Source organism: Sciurus vulgaris (assembly GCF_902686455.1).
Source record: "Sciurus vulgaris genome assembly, chromosome: 8".
In the NCBI taxonomy this organism is placed as follows: Eukaryota; Metazoa; Chordata; class Mammalia; order Rodentia; family Sciuridae; genus Sciurus; species Sciurus vulgaris.
The window spans coordinates 115,911,972-115,933,847 of record NC_136468.1 but is presented as its reverse complement, the minus strand read 5'-3'; the positions used below and the strand labels follow the sequence as shown (position 1 = coordinate 115,933,847).

The 21,876-nt window shown below is 39.5% G+C and overlaps 1 long non-coding RNA gene across 1 annotated transcript in view; it reads right to left on the bottom strand.

Annotated features, from left to right (window-relative positions):
* The window catches only part of LOC306668296, a 547,020-nt gene that overhangs the window by 389,167 nt on the left and 135,977 nt on the right, over window positions 1-21,876 (bottom strand). The window lies entirely within an intron of this gene.

Genomic DNA, 21,876 nt, shown 5'->3' with positions numbered 1-21,876 from the left:
CCTAAGTGAGCCTCTCTTCTCTATAAGTCATCAAGTCTCAGGCATTGCATTACAGCAAAAGAAATCAGACTACTACCCCATAGAATGAACCACACCAATAGTGAACCCTAGTGTATAGTGTGGCCTCTGGGTGACTCTGTCGTGTCAGTGCAGGTCCACGTATGTGTACCATTCTGTAAGGATATTAATTTGGGGAAAAGGCTCTACATGAATGGGTGCAGTGGTATATGAAGAGTATGTGCACTTTCCTCTCAATTTTCCCATGAACATAAAACTGCTCTTTGAAAAGTCTAATTTTATAAAATGTGGTTTAAGATATTCACCCTTTATTCACTTCTTTCCTGAAGGCCACCATTGCGGAACAAAAATGATTACTACACCTGGAAAATAAGTGAATGCTGGTTGACAGGCAGTCAACTACAACTCTATCCAAAATGCTTGTTTTGAAGTGCAGTTAAAGCATGTGAAACTATCACATTAAGACTGGAAGATAGGGCTGGTAGAGTGCTTGCCTCTCAAGCATAAAGCCCTGGGTTTGATCCCCAGCACCACAGAAAAAAAAAAAAAAAAAAAAACTGGAAGATGATGATATCAAACAACTTCTAACTCAAATCCTCTGTGATTCCAGGCTTTGACAAAACTTTGAACTTTGACAGGCTTTGAACTTCCTTTTCTGCCCTGCATTACTCCATGCCCTTCCCTGAAGCATTGATCCCTCTTAGGGCCTGACATGACATCACAGCCTCTCTCCTAGTAACTCCTGATGTCACAGACACAGGACCCATAGAACTATGACTTCACTGCTCACTAGAGCCCTACAGCAGTTGACTTATCCCAGCAGAGGCCAGGGAAGCATGTGAGCCTCTGGTCTGTCTGACACTAAGGAAGGGAAAGAGGAACACCAGCTCACTAGAACTGATATAGAGGACAGAGTGCCTGAACCCAGGTAGACAAGACACCCACTTCTTCACTTACTGGAGGTGGAGCACCGGTCAGATGACTATACATGACCCATCCATGATCCCCTCCTTTAGAGGTTCAGAACCCACCAGCATACAGGACCCTGCATGCCAACCTGTCAATCAGCACAGGGCCCCTGCATGGGAAGAGGGGGCCCAGAAAGAGGCAAAGGTCACAGGTCCATCATCCAGATGTACCTAAGCCCCTGAGCTGGAGATACATGGGCTGCACACTGGTCACCACCCACCCTGTCCCTCAGGACCTCCTGTGGGCAGCAGGAGGAGATAAGGAGAAACCACAGTGGGTGTTGGCTTAGGTGGTGTTGCCTTCCTTGCCTTGCCCAACCTGGCCCCAGCCCACCTGTGCTCCTGCCCAGGCTGGAGCCTGCCCCAGGCTATAACAGCCCGAGATGGCAGTGGCAGCTGAAAGTTGAGATGGACGGAGTACACAGTGTGGCCAGGGCAGAGTATAGAAACATTTTGAGGAAAATTATACGAAGTCTGACAGGGTGACTTCAATTTATGTAAAGGTAAAACACAAGACAACTCTAACAAAGAGTGGATGGCACAGTGATCTATATGTCTTTCAGGCTTCTATAGTTTGTCTGATCAGTCAAATACTAATTCTAAATGTACTGTGAAGTTGTTAATATACCTAGAGTTGTTCCCAGAACAGCTAAATAATGACAAACTCAAGAAAAGCTGGAGAACCTCAGTATGTAGAAAACACAAAATAAACTGCTCAAACACTCCCATACAGGTTTTTATAGAACACGAGATTGGTTTTTCTTGGTTAAAATCCTAAAAAAAGCAGCATAGGTCAAGGGTAAGGCGTCCCACCCTCCGGCAGCCTTTCTTGCTCCACATTTCAACTGCCACCCCAGAAGACACTGAGTGGTGTCTGCACTTCTGTTCTCAGTATCTGTCCCGTCCAGTGTTTCCAGGTAAGGTCAGGAGGACACACAGTGGCTGATCCCAAATCTACCTCCCCATGCAGATGATGCTCAGCCAGAAACTGCTAGCCATTCCCCCTGTGCCAGGCAGGGACGATCCCTGACAAATCCATGATTGCACTGGAGCCTGGGCATGGATTGAGGGATCCATGCAATAGAAATAGCTCATCACCCTCAAATCCAACACCCACAAACTGCCCAGGAGATTGGGAAGCATTAGTGGGTCCCATGACAGGGAGGTGGTGGAGGATGAGCACAGCTAATATTCTCATAGTCATGGTCAGGTGGACAAGGCCTGATGAATCCAGCCCAGGGGGTGTGTGCAGGGCTGTGCCAGCCCGGTGATTTCATGCTGGACCCAGCAGCTCTGAAGGCCTGCTGTTACCTTGTCACACTTTTCTCTTGCTTTGGGCTAATAAAACTTTAACAAGCACCTTGTTGTGGTGTTTCTGTACCTGATCCTACTGACTGCGTCTTCCCCCCTGACTTTTTAAAGTCGGATTTCCATGCAGTGGCACAGCTTAGTCCAGAGGAGAACCAGGTGGGTGTCCCCTCCTCTGAGGAACTCCCTCTCTCAATGCTACAGCTTCCATATCTAGCGAGGGACAACCTGCATCTAAGACCAGTTGGCAGCAGACACCATCTCCATCACAGCTGTGACAGCCTCAGTCTGGTGAAGCCACAGCTCAGTGCCTGCCCAGGCAAGTGCCCACGTGTGCCTGGCTTTTTGCCACCCAGTAGACAGAAGCCCTGATTTGGAGTAGTGAAACCTATGTTCTAGCCCTACCATTTGCTTATCTTGGGGCAATTTTGACTGCTGTTCTCTGCTTTAATTGTTCATCTATGAGGATGTTTATCCAATCTTCACATGGGGCTATTGGGATCAGTGAGGAAATAGATGAAGATTAACAAATTCTGACATGGCTATGGTGTAAAAGGTGGCATCTTGCCAAAGCTGACTCTGTGGTTAATCCCCCCTACTCTACCTGCTTTTCTATGTGGTCCCCATGGAAGTCAGAAGGAATCCTATTCATCACCATGCAGTCTGTTGGCTCTCAGGCAATGACAGCTTTCTCTTACTTAAACCTTCCAAACCAAGGGAGAACATCTGTCAGGTCTCTCAGGAGAAGGAAACCCCTGGAAGGAGTCTTTATGCAGAACCATATCTGTGCAGGACACTCCCCAGCATGAAATACTAGATTTGGGGTGTTTGTGGAGATTGGTTTTCTGGAAAAGGTGAGGAGCTATGCCCTGGGCTGCCACAAGTTTCCCAGGAGTTGGGTTCCACAGAGCAGCCTGGCTTCCTGTACTGCTGAGGTGTGGGGAGTGATCAGATGCATAAGCTTCTTTACTCCAGGGCTCTGGCTGGCTTATTTACAAGCAAGTCTACATCTGGATGTGTGACATCTAATCCCTGGACTCCCCAACCACAAAACTCTTCAGATATGCCCATCCTGGGAAAGGAGACACACTGGCTGGCCAATAGGTGGTGTTTCCACTGTTCCCCATGGGCAGTCTTTTGTAATAAACTCTTTTCCTGACTCCATTATGCACAGACAACTTGCTTGTACCCCAGAGGCATACAGGGATCAGGTAGCCTAGTCCAGAGGGTGGAGGGGTGATGCCCATGACAGACAAACATCCTAACCATAGCTTTGGAGGACGTGCACCCCTTCCATCTCAGACAGGTCCTCATGGCACCCATAGGCCTGCTCTGCACTTCTGTAGCCAGGTCCCTCACACCTGCCCTGTTCCCTGCCCAGAGATGCTCCCAATTCTCCTCCCTTCCCTTCCTCTCCAAACTCCTCCTGACTCTGCAAGCCATTCAGAAGATTAGCCTCCCACTAAGGCAGGGAGAATACACAAGCCAGAAACAGCACATCTGTCCTTCAACAGAACAAGGGTACATAGCTTTTGAGACATTCACCCACTGGATTAATGCAGCAAGAATGAGTAAATGAATTACATACAACTAGATGGTGACTTTCACAAAATACTGAGTGGAAAGATTAAAATTATGTGCTGTATGGTCCCATCCTAAAGAAGGCCCTGCAGTACCCAACTCCACTAAGACCACTAAAGAGGAAGCTCTAGTTGGCCTTCCCACCTCTCCCTCAGTAGTAACTCTCTGGCCAGCCCTCGCTTTCTCATTTTCCCAGTCTCCAATGTCTGCAAAAGTCCTGGAAGACAGAAAACATTTGGGTCTATTTATTGGACTCTCAATTCTATTTAGTTGTCTATATGGCTCTCCTTATGCTAGTACCACACTGTTTTGATGACTATTTGAACTATGCATCCTCCAATTTTGGTCTTTTTTCAAGATATTTTACATAAATTATTTGAAATTATTTTGCAGGAGATAATATTTGTCTCGTACTATTTCTTAACTTGTCCAATAAATTAGATTAGCACGAACTTATGATATTTGTTTTATAACTTGGGTTATAATCAGATATTACTTTGGTGGCTCAGATTGTTCCATCTTTGGCCATGGGATTCTTTTAGTTGACTCCAGTATTCCATTGACATACAGCTATTTTTTATTTGTTCTAATTTGTTATACATGACAGAATACATTTATGCATTTTGATAAATCATACATAAATTTTGTATAATTTTTCATTTTTCTGATTATACATAGTGAAGGATCACATTGGTCATGCAGAAATATGTACATGAGGTAACAATGTATGTTTCACTCTACTATCCTTCCTACCCCCATACCGCATCCCCTCCCTTCATTCTCCTCTACCTAATATAAACTGTATTCTTCCCTATCCCCCTGCCCCCCCACTTTATTGTGAATTAGCTTCTGCACATCAGAGAAAACATTTGACCTTTGGTTTTGGGGGTTTGGCTTATTTCACTTAGCATGATATTCTCTAACTCCATCTATTTACCAGCAATTGTCAGAATTTCATATTTCATTCTTCTTTAAAGCTGAGTAATAGGCCATCATATATATATATATATATATATATATATGAGATACATATGATATATATCTATATATATATCAAATTTTATTTATCCATTCTTCTATTGAAGGGCATCTAGGTTGGTTCCATAGTTCAGCTATTGTGAATTGACCTGCTATAAACATTGATGTGTCTGTGTCACTGTAGTATGTTGATTTTAAGTCCTTTAGGTACAAACTGAGGATTGGGATAATTGGGTCAAATGGTGGTTCCGTTCCAAGTTTTCTGAGGAATCTCCATACTGCTTTATGTAATGGTTGCACCAGTTTGCATTTTGCAATTGCAGCTTTTTCCTTCACCCTCTCCAACAATTATTGTTGCTTGTATTCTTGATAATTATCATTCTGACTGGAGTGAGATGAAATTTTAGAGTAGTTTTGATTTGCGCTTCTCTAATTGCTAGAGATGTTGAAAATTTCTTCATATATTTGTTTATTGATTGACATACATCCATTTCTCTCTCTCTCTCTCTCTCTCTCTCTCTCTCTCTCTGCGTGTGTGTGTGTGTGTTTCTGGCTCTCTCTTCACTTCCTGACTTTTCTGGCACTGTATAGTTCATTGTTCATCTTATACATTTTCAGTCCTTGTTTAGAATCACCTATTTTTCCAGGGATTTGGATGATTTATGGAGAATGGTATAGAAACCAAGATTGTGTTGCTGGGTGGAGTTGTTGCTATAGGGTTTTGTTGCTTCTGGACCCTTTCAGCTGACATAGTTAGGAAACTGATGTGTGAATGTTAACCTGTGCATATTCATCTGTGTTTATGTAGGAATCTTCAATTATTTGTATATGTGGCCCTATATCCTCATTAAAGCAAACATGATTTATATTGATGTCTCCAACTCTAATCCATTACATGGATCATTCTATGCTCTTTCCCTTGATCGCTTCAGTAGTGGTAAACCTGGTTCTGTCCACTTGCCACATATCTGTTTAGTATTCATCAGCACTTTCTCCACCCTTGATTTACCTACCAGCCTTTAAATTCAAAAATGTGTTTAAGAATTTGGGTGTGAGCACTCAGAGTCATCAGGTTGTGCTATTTTCTACACTTGTTAGCTGAACCTCAGGAAGCTTTAAATGGTTACTGCTGGCTTCACACATCACCACTCCTTCATATCAGTGTCTTCTACACACTTGATTTACAGAGCCCTGACATATGAAAATTCCATAAATAAGCAAGAAAAGGATCCAAGATGGCGGACTACAGGGTGACTGCATCTCCAGTCGCTCCAGAACCCAGGATTCAAGAAGGGGAGGCATTGAGAGACTCAGACTAAAATAGAACCACGGGGTGAGTCTCCCCCACCCGGTGAAGCTCTGCCGGGCAGCAGGCCCAGATTCGGATGACTTATTAGAGTAGGGCAGGGCAGCTAGAGTCTCCCCCAGGCAGCCCTGAGCACTCCATAGGTGGGCTCCTCCCACAGGGCCAGATTCTCCAGCTTCAAGGAGCAGGCCCCCCAGTGAGAGCCTTTCTTCACACAACCAGCTCCAAGTCCCTGAGCCAGCGTGTGGCGAGCTCTAGCCCGCCCACAGGTTGCTTCAGAGACCAGGACAGGGCAGCCAGGGACTTCCCCAAGCGGCCCGGCTCCCTTTGGTGGGAAGTGCCTTTCTAGGCTAGCTTCTCAGAGCAGACTGCCCAGTGAGAGCCTTTCTACACAGAGCCAGCCACAAGTCCCCAAGCCAGTGGAGACCTCCGACCCGCAAGCAGCCTCTGGGACCAGGGCAGGGCAGCCAGAGACCTCTCCAGGCGGACCTGCCCCCCTCTAGCCGCAGGCTTTTTCCACAGGGCGATCCAAGATGGTGGACTAGAGGGTGACTGCATCTCCAGTCACTCCAGAAGCCAAGATTCAAGAAGGGGAGGCATTGAGAGACTCAGACTAAAATAGAACCACGGGGTGAGTCTCCCCCACCCAGTGAAGCTCAGGTGGGTGGCAAGTCCGGATTCGGGCAGCTTATTAGAGTAGGAAAGGGCAGCTAGAGTCTTCTCCAGGCAGCCCTGGCACTCCAGTGGTGGGCTCCTCCCACACGGCCAGCTTCACGGAGCAGTCCCCCCCAGTGAGAGCCTTTCCACACAGAGCCAGCTCCAAGCCCTAGAACTAGTAGCAGGCTAGGGACAGCTTTCTTCAGAAGCACTGCATTATCAAGTTACTCCAAGACTTCAGGCTACTAAAGGCTGGGAGGTGATACACTGGAAATCTACAGGGACACTATAAGCAAATAGAGGAAATCTGCAATACCACAGAGTCCCACTGACATCTGACCAATATGAGAAAACAAGGGAAGAAAATGTTCCAAACAAACCTAGATACTATAAAACCCAATGACAGCACAGAAGAAATGTCAGATAGGGATTTCAGAATGTACAAAATTAAAACAATCAGAGAAGCAAATGAGGACATGAAAGAGCAAATGCAGGCATTAAATGATCACACCAATCAACAGTTAAAAGAGCAAATATGGGAAGCAAAAGATCATTTCAATAAAGAGTTAGAGATACTGAAAAAAAAAAAACAAACAGAAATCCTTGAAATGAAGGAAACAATAAACCAAGTTAAAAACTCCATAGAAAGCATAACCAATAGGATAGAACACCTGGAAGACAGAACCTCAGATAGTGAAGACAAAATATTTAATCTTGAAAACAAAGTTGACCAAACAGAAAAGATGGTAAGAAATCATGAACAGAATCTACAAGAATTATGGGATGTCATGAAAAGGCCAAATTTAAGAATTATTAGGATTGAGGAAGGCTTAGAGAAACAAACCAAAGGAATAAACAATCTATTCAATGAAATAATATCAGAAAATTTCCCAAATCTGAAGAATGAAATGGAAAACCAAGTCCAAGAGGCTTATAGGACTCCAAATATACAAAATTACAACAGACCTACACCAAGGCACATTATTATGAAAATACCTAACATACAGAATAAATACAGAATTTTAAAGGCCGCGAGAGAAAAGAACCAAATTACATTCAGGGGGAAACCAATAAGAATATCAGCAGATTTTTCAATCCAGACCCTAAAAGCTAGAAGGGCCTGGAACAACATTTACCAAGCCCTGAAAGAAAACGGATGCCAACCAAGAATCTTATACCCAGCAAAACTTACTTTCAGATTTGACGATGAAATAAGATCCTTCCATGATAAACAAAAGCTAAAGGAATTTACAAAAAGAAAGCTGGCATTACGGAACATTCTGAGCAAAATATTCCATGAGGATGAGATGAAAAACAACGATGCAAATCAGCAACGGGAGGAACTAGCCTAAAGGAATAGCCAAATAAAGGAGAAACCAAATCATGTCAAAAAAACAAAAATGAGTCAAATGACTGGGAATACAAATCATATCACAATAATAACCCTGAATGTTAATGGCCTGAATTCATCAATCAAAAGACATAGATTGGCAGATTGGATTAAAAAGAAAAATCCAACAATATGCTGCCTGTAAGTGACTCATGTCATAGAAAGAAATACCCATAGACTAAAGGCGAAAGGATGGGAAAAAACATATCATGCACACAAACCCAGCAAAAAAGTTAGAGTATCCATCCTCATTTCAGATAATGTGGACTTCAAGCCAAAGTTAGTCAGAAGGGATAAAGAAGGACATTTCATACTGCTTAAGGGAAGCATCAATCAGCAAGACATAACAATCATAAATATCTATGCCCCGAATATTGGCTCATCCATGGACGTCAAACAAATCCTTCTCAATTCCAGAAATCAAATAGACCACAACACAATAATACTAGGCGATTTTAACACACCTCTCTCACCACTGGATAGATTGTCCAAACAAAAATTGAATAAAGAAACCATAGATCTCAATAACACAATCAACAATTTAGACTTAACCGAATTATATAGAATATATCATCCAACAAAGAATGAATACACTTTCTTCTCAGCAGCACATGGATCCTTCTCTAAAATAGAGCATATTTTATGCCACAAAGCTGCTGTTAGCAAATACAAGAAGATAGAGATAGTACCTTGTACTCTATCAGATCATAATGGATTGAAATTAGAAATAAATGACAGAATAAAAACCAGAAACTTCTCCAATACCTGAAGATTAAATAATACACTAGTATATGATGAATGGATAACAGAAGACATCAGGAGGGAAATTAAAAAATTCTTAGAAGTAAACAAGAACAAAGACACATCATATCAAAATCTCTGGGACAGTATGAAAGCAGTACTTAGAGGAAGATTTATTTCATGGGGTGCATTCAACAAAAGAAGGAGAAGTAAACAAATGACTTAACAGTACAGCTCAAAGCCCTAGAAAAAGAAGAGCAGACCAACACACCAAAAGTAGTAGAAGACAGGAAATAGTTAAAATCAGAGCCGAAATCAACGAAATGAAACAAAAGAAACAATCGGAAAAATTAACAAAATAAAGAGTTGGTTCTTTGAAAAAATAAACAAAATTGATAAACCCTTAGCCACAGTAACAAAGAGAAAGAGGGAGAAAACTCAAATTACTAAAATTCGGAATGAACAAGGAAATATCACAACAGACACGATTGAAATACAAAACATAATTAGAAGCTATTTTGAAAATCTATACTCCAACAAAACAGAAAACCTCGAAGACATCAACAAGTTTCTAGAGACATATGAATTACCTAAACTGAACGAGGAGGACATACACAACTTAAATCAATTTCAAGCAATGGAATAGAAGAGGTCATCAAAAGCCTACCAACAAAGAAAAGTCTGGGACCAGATGGGTTCTCAGCCGAGTTCTACAAAACCTTTAAAGAAGAGCTCATTCCAATACTTCTCAAAGTATTCCATAAAATAGAAGAGGAGGGAACCCTCCTAAACTCATTCTATGAAGCCAATATCACCCTGATACCTAAACCAGATAGAGACACATTGAGGAAAGAAAATTTCAGACCAATATCCTTAATGAACATTGACGCAAAAATTCTCAAGAAAATTTTAGCAAATCGCATACAAAAATACATTAAAAAGATAGTGTACCACGATCAAGTGGGTTTCGTCCCAGGGATGCAAGGTTGGTTCAACATCCGGAAATCAATAAATGTCATTCACCATATCAACAGACTAAAAGATAAGAATCTCATAATTATTTCAATAGATGCAGAAAAAGCGTTCGATAAAATACAGCATCCCTTCATGCTCAAAACACTAGAAAAAATTGGGGTAGTGGGAACATTCCTTAACATTGTAAAGGCCATCTACACTAAGCCCATGGCAATATCATTCTAAATGGTGAAAAACTGAAAGCATTTCCCCTAAAAACTGGAACAATGCAGGGATGCCCTCTTTCACCACTTCTATTCAACATCGTTCTTGAGACTCTAGCCAGAGCAATTAAACAAACCAACGAAATTAAAGGGATATGAATTGGAAAAGAAGAACTCAAACTATCCCTATTTGCTGATGACATGATTATATATTTAGAGGAACCTGGAAATTCTACCAGAAAACTCTTAGAACTCATAAGTGAATTCAGTAAAGTAACAGGTTACAAGGCAATTCTTAGTGAGAAAAGTGAAGCAGAAGGCATCACAATGCCAGAACTTAAATTATGCTACAGAACTATAGCAACAAAACAGCATGGTGTTGGCACAAAAACAACCACAAAGAACAGTGATACAGAATAGAAAATGCAGAAATAACCCCACATAAATACAGTTATCTCATACTAGACAAAGGCATCAAAAACATACATACACTGGGGAAAAGATAGCCTCTTCAATAAATAGTGCTGGGAAAACTGGAAATCCAAATGTATTAGAATGAAATTTAAGCCCTATCTTTCACCCTGCAAAAAACAACTCAACGTGGATCAAGGACCTAAGCATTAGACCAGACCCTCTGCCTACTAGAAGAAAATGTGGGCCCAACTCTCCATCATGTCAGCTTAGGAACAAACTTCCTCAACAAGATTCCTAGAGCACAGGAAGTAAAATCTATCAACAAATGGGGTGGTGAGCTGGGGATACAGCTTAGTTGGTAGAGTGCTTGCCTTGCATACACAAGGCTCTGGGTTCAATCCCCAGCACTGCAAAAAATAAAAAATAAATAAATAAATGGGGTGGTGTCAACCTCAAAAGCTTCTTTGCAGCAAATGAAACAATCAAGAATGTGAAGAGAAAGCCTACAGAATGGGAGAAAATCTTTGCCACCTGCACCTCAGATAAAACATCAATCTCTGGGATATATACAGAACTCAAAAAACTTTAACACAAAAAGAGAATAACCTAATCAATGAATGGACAAAAGAACTGAACAATCCCTTCACAGAGGAAAAAATATGAATAGTCAACAAATATATGCAAAAATGCTCAACATCTCTAGCAATTAGAGAAAGGCAAATTAAAACTACCTTGAGATTTCATCTCACTCTAGTCAGAATGGCAATTATCAAGAATACAAGTAACAATAAATGTTGGCAAGGATGTTGAGGGAAAGGCACTTATACATTGCTGGTGGGACTGCAAATTGGTGCAACCCCAATGAAAAGCAGTATGGAGATTCCTCAGAAAACTTGGAAGAACCACCAACTGGCCTAATTATCCCACTCCTCAGCATATACCCAAAGGACTTAAAGGCAGCACAGTATAGTGATGCAGCCACATCAATATTTATAGCAGCACAATTCACAAGAGCTAAGCTATGGAACCAAACTATGTACCCTTAAAGAGATGAATGGATAAAGAAAATGTGGTATATATATATGCAATGGAATATTAGTCATTCATAAAGAAGAATGAAATTATGGTATTTGCCTGTAAATGAATGGAAATGCAGATGATCATGCTAAGTGAAATAAGCCACTCCAAAAAAATCAAAGGCAGGATGTTCTCTCTGATATGTGAATGCTAACACACAAGAAGGGATGGGGGAAGAATAGAATTTCATTGGATTAGACAAAGGGGAATGAAGGAAAGGGCAGGGGGATGGGACTAGACAGGATGAACTGGACATAACTTTTCTATGTTCATATATGAGCACACAACTGCACACCGTGTACAACCACAAGAATGGGAAGTTATTCTCCATACACTCTACTGTCGTGTATATCTAAAAAGGGCAAATAAAAAACAATTGCTATATATCTTTGAGCAACTAAGTTCTCAAAAATAAAACAAACTTAGAGTTGTCCCAAATTTTTAGAGTTTACATTGATCAAGAAATTTTCCACTCTATAATAAGCAGGCAGATCTTTTCTGCCTTTAGATAGAAAGATGACCAGTGTTCTCTTAAGATTCTTTTTCTCTGTTTTAGTATTCTAATGTAACACTGTGTAATATAGTTGTAGAGTTTTACCTGAGTTTTTTTGGTTGTTATTTGGTTGGTTTGGTTTTCAGGGGGTGGTTTGGGTTTGGGTTTTGCAGTGATGGAGTTTGAACCCAGGACTTCATGTACTCTACCAACTGAGCTACATCCCCTGCCCAAGTTGTGCAGTTAATGAACATAACTGTATAAGAATCTGATTTAATCTCTCATTCCAGGTTCATTTTTAACTTAATTATATGGCCCAAGGAAATAATTTTCTGTGCCTAGGTTCTACTATCCATGAAATAGTATTGATTATATCTATTTCTTGTAACACTGATTAATTAACAAATAAACATGTAGTCTCCTTTTATAATAAAAAGGTGGTATTTGGCAGAATTTATTTGTAAATAGAATAGAATTTATTTGTAAAGTCAATTGTTAGAAGCTTACATAAATTCTCACGGAATTAATGTCATAAATAGTTGTTAAGTTCCTTATTCATCCTGGAAGTGCATATTTACACACAGGCCTAGTGGAAAGAGTGCCTCTGCATGGAAGCAATAGAAGATAATTTTCAAAACTAGTAAGAAAACAGTAAAAATTAAACGAAGTTTAAATTACTTCATGCCATAGTTAGCTTTTATAAATGATGGAAGGGAAAAATGAATCTGTTGTGGTCATTTTTTTCTTTCAAATCTTTATATGCTAGAAAATATGAATGCTTTGTCTGCCTTTTCTGACCATCTTACCATGTATGCATTTCAAGAATCATTTTTTGTTGCTGTTTTCAAATCTGTTGAAGCCTTTTATACCACAAGAAATTGAAGCTACATGGGTCTATAAATTATTCATGTGTGCATATGAAATATTTTAGTATACATCAATTCTTGATGGGCCCCTCCCTTATTGTCTATAGAATGAAGTAGAAACCCTTAGAAAAACTTGATTTTTACCAGTCTAGCCTAACTTTCATATAAATCTTCAGCATGGGTAGAAATTATTTCTTTGAGATCTCTGCAGTTCTACGGGATGATTTCTACTACAATGGTTTAAATCCCAGCTCTGCAGCTTTCTAGAATGATTAGTTTACTATGAGAATACACTTCAGAAATCTCCAAGTACTGGAAGCTTAATCGACCAAGGGTCCCAGTTACTATGCTCTGATACCTGTCACTGTGCTTGTGCCAAGACCTTTGTTCCCGCACATCTCAGTGACTAAACCTGAGATACCCAGGCAGGTCTGTTTCTAGAATGCACAAGATTCCTGTTAGTCAACTGAGGCTCAATGACTCCCCATTGGCTTTGTCAAGCCTTCCTTTCACTACATGAAGTCATGGACACTCCACTCAACCTTCCTTCCCTGTGTCTTAGCATTGTAAAGTGATGTCCACCCCATCTTTCCCAGCTGCTTCCCATCTTCTCTCCCAAAATCTCACACATTTAATCCCATGTTGGCCCCTACTTCTGGGGTGGTTAAATTGGGACAGGCCCATCCATTACCTGGGACACCAAGAATATGACACCCTGTGGGTAGGTGGGACCCTTACAGTCCTTAGCACAAGGGTGCAGCTTAATTTCACTAGTGTTTACCAGGGACAGTGTCCTAGTGGAGGGAAATACTGTGGTAGGTGTGAAGATACAGGCATTTAAAAAATATGACTGGGGGTGGATAAAACAAAGATGGCAGAGTTGGATGTAGGCTAGAGAAGATAATTAAAACCTCAGACACAATGTATTACTAAATGCATTTTATTCCATTCCAGTTTGCAAAGAATCAGAAAATAGCTTACCTGCAAGTAAAAATGACAATATTCATTTAGACCTAATTTTGGCTGCAAGGCTTTCACCCTTAATCATCATAGGATATGAAGAAATCTGAACCATCTCAGTATCCCTTAGGTTGATATGCTGATCCATTTTACTGATGATATCACACTGATCAGAGAGGAGAAGCAAAGCATGGCTACCACACTGAAGCCTTGGTACATATATGCACCCCAGTAAAAGGGGACATGTAGGAAGCACACAAATACTGACAGCAGACTGGATAGAAAGGGATCCTAATCCGGCAGCAAAGAAAACTAAATGGAAAATCAATTTTACAGTGCAATCCCCCAAGACACAGCTACCTCTGGAAATTGAGGGTAAAGATGAAGTTGAAGGGTGAGGATTCCCTTGAAGCCAATTTTTTTCTGCTTTCCTTTCTCCTCTTTGCCCTTGGAGTTGAGTAGGTTGAGTATGATGTGTCTAGAGGAGGAGAGGGTGTGCATGTGTTTATGCTCTTTGCAACTTGTAATGCATCTTGACTCTCTGGCTTTGTATATTTAATCATTTTTAGAAAATAAAAATCATTATCTCTTCAAATATTACTTCTGTACGATAGTCCTTCTCCCCTCCTGTGCCCTCTAAAAGCTAAAACTATAAGACATAGTAGAAAATTGTTACTATTTATTCTTTTCTCTTCCTTGCTTCATTTAGCATAGTTTATCCAAATAATTCAGTTAACTGATTCTTCTTCCAACTATGTTTAATCTATTGTTAAACCTATGCTTTGGAGTCTTAATATGTTTTTTAAATTGCAATTTTTTCTGTTCTTAAAGCTCCCACCAGTTCTTTTCTAAAATTCTCCATCTTGTCTCTTATTTCTTTGAACATTGTAAACATAATAAGTTTAAAGTCTTTTATAATTCCATTATCTTGAAGCTCTAGCCTTTGTTTCTCTTGGTTTTTCATAATGATTTCACATGCTTAGTTGTCTCTGATTGCTAGGCATTTCACATGAAACCTTATAAAGATTCCTTGAGGTCAAAAATGAGGTCATCTTACTCCAGTGAGTATTGGAATTTGGTTGCCATTGACTATAAGAGCATTGACAATATTGGATCATCTTAATCTTCTTAAGGGTTGAGAAATTTTCAGGTGGGCTTCAATATCTAAGGGCTACTCTACTTCTGGTTCACTCTTTTTCTCTAGTACTGAGTTATTAATGATCTCAGTCTAAAACTTAACTGACATCCCATGCCCTTTCTCTATGGGCACTGAACTCCAATTTTGTCCTGTTTGTCTTATGAGTCTGTCAAAAAGTTTGCTCAGCTATTTAGTCACATCTCCCAGAATCAGCAGATGGCTAAGGGAAATAGAGTCCCAAATTCCTAGCTTGCCTAAGTTCCTTTATTCTTCCTAATCATGATCTGCTTGCTACCTCTGATAATCTCAAGCAGTTAAAAGAAGTAGTTTGCCTAACTAGAATGAATCAGACATAATTTTTCTATGTTCATATATGAATATACAACAGGTGTATCTCCATATCGTGTACAACCACAAGAATGGAAATTTATACTCCATGTATGTATAATATATCAAAATACATTCTACTGTTATGTATAATTAAAAAGAACAAATAATTTTTTAAAAAATTATCTAACATTTCAAATTGTTCTTAGTGAAAAAAAAAATCATTCTAGGCACAAAGACTGCCATTAAGGTGAACACCCAAAGATACTTTTAATCTACTAGCTTTGTTCATCTCTGAAAGATGTTATATAAAGAGAAAAATAAGGATATAATTTTAAAAACAGGATTAAGGACTATGATTAGTTCAGCCAGAGAAGTAGGAAGATGGATAGGTTGTCATTGGGGAGAAGATGGTTAGATGAAGGTTATTTTCAGTCTTTAGTTTTAATTTCAGCTGTCAATTCAAAGAAGATAATTATATTATTTAAAATAGCTAACAAGGGCTGGGGTTGTAGCTTAGTGTCATAGCACTTTCCTAGCATATGTGAGGCAGTGGGTTCAATCCTCAGCACCACATAAAAAATAAGTAAATAAAGGTTTTATATCCATCTACTACTTGAAAAAAAATTTAAAAAAATAAAATAGCTAGCACAACTAAATAAAAGAAAGACATCCATAGACCAATGACAAGTATGTGTCTTAAATTATAATTAGCCTAAATATGTGTACCTTGGGTTCAATAAAAAGAAAAATATCACACAAGGAAGGAAACATAATCTGAGTAATTACATGACATGGGAGAGGCTAGCACCTAAGTAATATCAGTACTGAATAGTATTCTAACCAAAAGTGTCATAGAGCCAAATTTGGAGATTAAAGGAGTTAATTTGCATGGAAGAATGGGAAATGACAAGTAAATCCTCATCTTCATTGGGAAATCAACAAATAATGCCTAAAGTAGAAAAGTCAATAAGTCATAAAATTATCACATTAGTTAGAACTAAGAAGGCAGACAAGCGAATTTGCAACCAGAGTTCAAAATGGTTGACTATGGTGGTAAGGGTTGGGGGTGAGACAGGAAGTTAATGTTTACAGTAAGGCTGTTAAAAAACTGATTGACTCTTTAAACTGTGTAGAAAATCTGTAAATATTTTAAAAATGAAAATTATAAATTATATAAAGGTGCTGTCAGCAATAACTCAAAATAAGCATATAGTAAAACATAATGGAAATTCATGCCAGAAGATAGTTTTCCTAAAACTGATCCAATTAGTTGATCCATTATTTCAACCAGTTGGTTCTCAGCCAATTCTTTAGTCATTGTTTAATTTTAAAAGTGCTGAAGAAAGTATGCTGTGTATCTACCTGTACTTCTATTAGATTAATAGCCATATTGTATAATCCTAAAATTATAAAAATAAGTTAAACTTTTATTTAGGAATTATTAACTAAAAAGACAACTAAGATATTGTTCTGATTAAGAAGAAAAGCTCCATAAGAATAATTGAAAACTTGTTACCAAGTAAACCAAAGACTGGAAAAATTATTGTCCAAATGACATAACAGCCTGGCATGGTGGTACACGCCTGTAATCCCAGCAGCTTGGTTGGCTAAAGCAGGAGGATCGCAAGTTCAGCAACTAAGCAAGGCCCTAAGCAACTCAGCAAGACTTTGTCTCTAAATGAAATATAAAAGGGGCTGGGGATGTTTATCAGTAGTTAAGCACTTCTGGGTTCAATCCCCAGTACCAAAAAAAAAAAAAAAAAAAAAAAAGACATAACATTGTTAAAGACTGGAAAAATGAGTTTTGCATAATTCTAAAAAAATCCTGCTCTACACTTCTGGTAGAAATATCCTTTTGTTCAGGCATAATGAGTGGTTCCCTAAAGTAAATTTTTAGCATGGTGTCCATTAGCCGTAAATCATGTTTTCCTTTCTAGTTACTGTATATCAAGTGTGTCCTTAAACACAACCCCAAACCCTGGCCATAAGGATGAGACACATGTCAAAGGATGAGACACAGGTAAGAAGTTGTCTTCTTTGGCCACTGATCTTACATCTAATCTGAAACAGAAGATGTACAACAACAGTAAAAGCTGAGTTTTCACAGAACATTTAAAGTTCATATTCTTTGGTTGTGTCTCCCTAGCACAATAGCAATCAGGGAAATGCAAATCAAAATTACACTGATATTTCATCTCACACCAGTCAAAATGGCAGTCATCAAGAATACAAATCAGAATAAATGCTAGAGAGGATGTAAGGAAAAAGGACCATTTTATCCTCTTTTTGGGATTGTAAATTAGTATAACCACTATGGAAATCAGTATGGAGGTTCCTCAAAAGACTAGGCATGGAAGCACCATGAAACCTACCTAAACCATTCCTTGGTATTTATCCTGAAGATTTAAGGTCGTCATACTACAGTGATACATACGTACCCATGTTTATAGCAGCACAATTTACAAGCCAAACTATGGAACCAGCCTAAGTATTCATCAATGGATGAATGGATAAAGAATTTGTGGTATATATAAAAAATGAAGTTTTATTTACTCATAAGGGAAAGTGAAATTGTGACATGTTGGGAGAAATCCTAGTTCTTGGCTGGCAGCAGTGAATTTTTCAAGTGTGTAAACCTGCAGAGAGGAGCACTGCACTTCTCCTACTTAGGAAAGTAAACAACTGCCCCATGTTGTGTCAGTTTCAGGGAAATGAGTGGAACTAGAGACCATCATGTTAAGTGAAATACGTCAAACTCAGAAGGCCAAGGGTTGTGTATTTTCTCTCATTTGCAGAAGCTAGAGAGGAAAAAGTGAAAGAAAAGGAGGGCTGGGATCTCACGAGCATCCATGGGAGGTCAATAGAGTAGAGGAGAGGGAACAGAGGGAGGGAGAGAGGAGGGAAAGTTGGTGCAGAGTCTCCTCCCCTTGTTTATGCCCAGGACCCCATCCCAGGGTCTTGTGGATGGAGGGGGTTTCCCTCCCCTGGAGCCTTGGGGGCCTGGTTGTCTGCATGTATCCCCCTCCGCCCCCACTAATAAGTCTCATGCATGTTTCTTTAAGTGGGCTTGCTTGCTCCCGATCCCTCTATAACACGTCTGCTCTGTAAACACCACTTTGTTTACTGAAGGAATGAAGAAGCTCTAAGAAAGACTTGAGCATGGTTCTCTTTGATCTGAGCATGAATACACTAGTAAAAACACTGACCAAGGGAAGGGTATACACTGCAAGAAACTTTCTCTTCATTATTTCTATCTCCTGCTGACCTTGATATATCCATTCCAAAATGATGGAAAATTTCAAGAACTTTAATCATGAGGAACAACTAGGATTAGCTGTCAGGTTCACTTTTACAGAATTTTTCCTCTGTTTACATTTAACATCATTTTGTGACCAATACCTAATTTGGTAGGCAAATGGTGTTTTGATTTTGCTTGTGTTTTTTTCCAGTTAAGAAATTTTTAAAGAATCCAGGGTCCTGAAAACATTCAATATTCACTCAACACAAATTCTATGAAGGTAAGCAAGCAAAAAAATGTTGATTGCTCAGCTCCTTGAGTTCTTTGTAATTTTTTTCCTCTCATCTCGTAACCCCAACTTCTCCCAGATTCTATCAGCAGATGACCTGGTTCTCTATTGTTGAGAAAATTAAGGCCTTCAAGACAAAATCCCCCCACAAACCTCCTGCCACATTTGTACACTAGAATCTGCCCCTACTCCCTCTATTAGCTCTCCTTTTCCTAAAGCGCTGCTAATTCAGCCCAAGCCCCCAACTAAGTACCAGGCACCCTCCCTTCTCACTTGATCCAGGAATTGCACAGTAATCCAGCTCCTTCCTGCTTCATCATCTTTTCCCCTTGCTATTGGATCATCCCCATCACTATACAAACACTCTGCTATTTTCTTTAGTATTAGAAACAGTAACAATAGGACTGGGGGTGTAGCTCAGTGGTAGAGTACTTGGGGGGCATAGAAGAGGCACTGGGTTTGATCCCCAGTGCTGAAAGAAAAAAAGAAATAGACAAAACAACAATAATCTGTTTTGATCTATGTTCCTTGTTGACAACTCACCCATTTCACTCGATTCCTTTTTGTTTTATTTTATAATTTAAAGCAAAATTCCTTAAAAGGAATTTTGTCTTGTCTCAGTTTTTAAATTTCTCTCTCAGACCCACTTCTGTGTGGTCCACCTCCCACTAACATTACTCTCTCTGAAGTCAACAGTGACCTCTGTTTGCCATGTCCAGTGGTCAGCACACATGCCTCAACCTTCCAGACTTATCAACAGCATATGGCACATTTGACAATCTCTCCATGGAACAGTCTCTGCACTTAGCTTGCTAGACACCACACTGTCCTGGAATTCCCTTCTGGTTGCTTCTTCTCAGTCTCCTTTGCTGACTCCGTTTTATCTAAGTCTGTATGAACTGGAATGTTCCAGGTTTCAGTCCTGGGCCACCACCAGGTCATTTTTGTCTGCATGACTTCCCTTCATCTCATCCAGTAATGGTTTTAAATTCCATCTTATCCACTTGCTCCATGTATCTTCTCTTTCCTCCATATTGATTCTCCACCTTTCTCCACCCTGGTCTCTATCTGTGCTTTTTGTTCTTTTCTTCAAGATGGCATGCACATATTTTTGTTGTTGGACCACAAAGATGAGCTATCTGACTTGTCTAAAACCTGGCTTGTGCACATAAAAAAGATTTTGGAAGTTTAAAAAATGAAGAGGCCCTATAGATTGGTTCTTTAAAGTTCCTTAAAGTTAAACCTAAGTCAAAGAAAACAAGTCCAGGCATATAAGTAATTGAAAATTCATTTCTGTCCTTACAAGCTGCTGATAACCCATATGTTTTTTATGCTCATGAATTTCCAAGATCAGGACAAATGAAGTCACTTCCTTCTCCCTTTGATTCTTTCTTCAAAATAGTGGGAAGGAGCCAGGTGCAGTGGCACAGGCTTATAATCCCGGCAACTTGAGAGGCTGGTGCCAAAGGAACAAGTTTGAGACCAGCCTGGACAATTTAGTGAGACTCAATCCAAAATAAAAAATAAAGTTCTGGGTGTGTGGCTCAGTGGCACAGCACCTCAGGATTCAATCTTTAGTTCCAAAAACAGATAAAAGAAAAAAAAGTGGTAAAAAGAAGAAGATAGAGAAACACTGGTGTTTGCTTCTATCAGTGCAAACCTGGGAGGATACACAAGAAACTAATAACACATTTCTTATGGTGGGCAGGGTGGAAGGGACAGGGGTAGGCTTCTCAACATATATGTATCCTTTTATATTGTTTTTATTTTATACAATGTGAACACTTTATCTTTAAAAGTAAAATGAAAAGTATTTCTCAAAATTTGTCTTTCTGTGAAATCTTTACATAACAAGCCTAGGCCTGGGTTAATGAAATCAGGCAACACTGCATAAAATGAGTAAAAACAGTAGGAAACTGAAATACAACTGCCACCTGCCTCCTGAGTTATCAATTTAAAGGAAAAGAGATCTCAAGAAATTGTCTAATGAATTTCCTTACTGCTGCCATTTTCCATGGCTTATATTGGATGTATCTACAGGTTCTTAAAACATTTTGAAAAATTAGACACACAGTTCTGCTTCATGTAGGTTTTCCTTTCAGAGTAATTGTGGGCACCTCACTACAGAATTACCTGTGTGTGGTAGGAAAACAGAAGTGAACCAAACAAGATGCTAGAAACACTAAGAGATGGTGTGTGTGTGTGTGTGTGTGTGTGTGTGTGTGTGTGTGTGTGTTGACTGGGGCAGGGAAGAGGGTTGATGATAGAAAAAGATGAGAGACATTTCCCAGTGTAAAGGATAGAGGTTTAATTTTTGCAAAGTGAAGGGCTATAAAATATTTGAAAAAAATGCTTTTGGTATCTGCAGATCCTAAGAAATTAATGTGCTTTTGAGTAAATGGGTAATAGCTGGCATAGAATGCATGTGTTAACTTGTTGAAAACATTCCAAAATGCTGAGGCAGTACTTGAAGAACACATTTATAAGACTAAACAACTTTATAAAGATTTTTTATTTTTAGTATGCCAATTAAAAGTCAATTTGTAGTAATAAATATCAATGGTTGGAAAAGGCCTCTACACACTTTTTACTACAGGGATTATTTTTCTTCAGTTCAGCTGATATAGTACTTTAAAGGATATTATTGAGTGTTGTATGAAAGGAGAGAAGGTTAGCACTCCCCTTGACAAGGTGGAAGAGGCCCTTGGGCCTGACAACATGCATATGGTTAAGGCATTGCCACCTACTTCGTGGCATCTAACCACTGTTTTTATGAATGGATAAAGAAACTGTGATATATATTATATACACACAATGGAATATTACTCAGCCATAAAGAATGATAAAATTATGGCATTTGCAGGCAAATGGATGAAACTGGAGAATATCATGCTAAGTGAGATAAGCCAATCTCAAAAAACCAAAGGACAAATGATCTCGCTGATA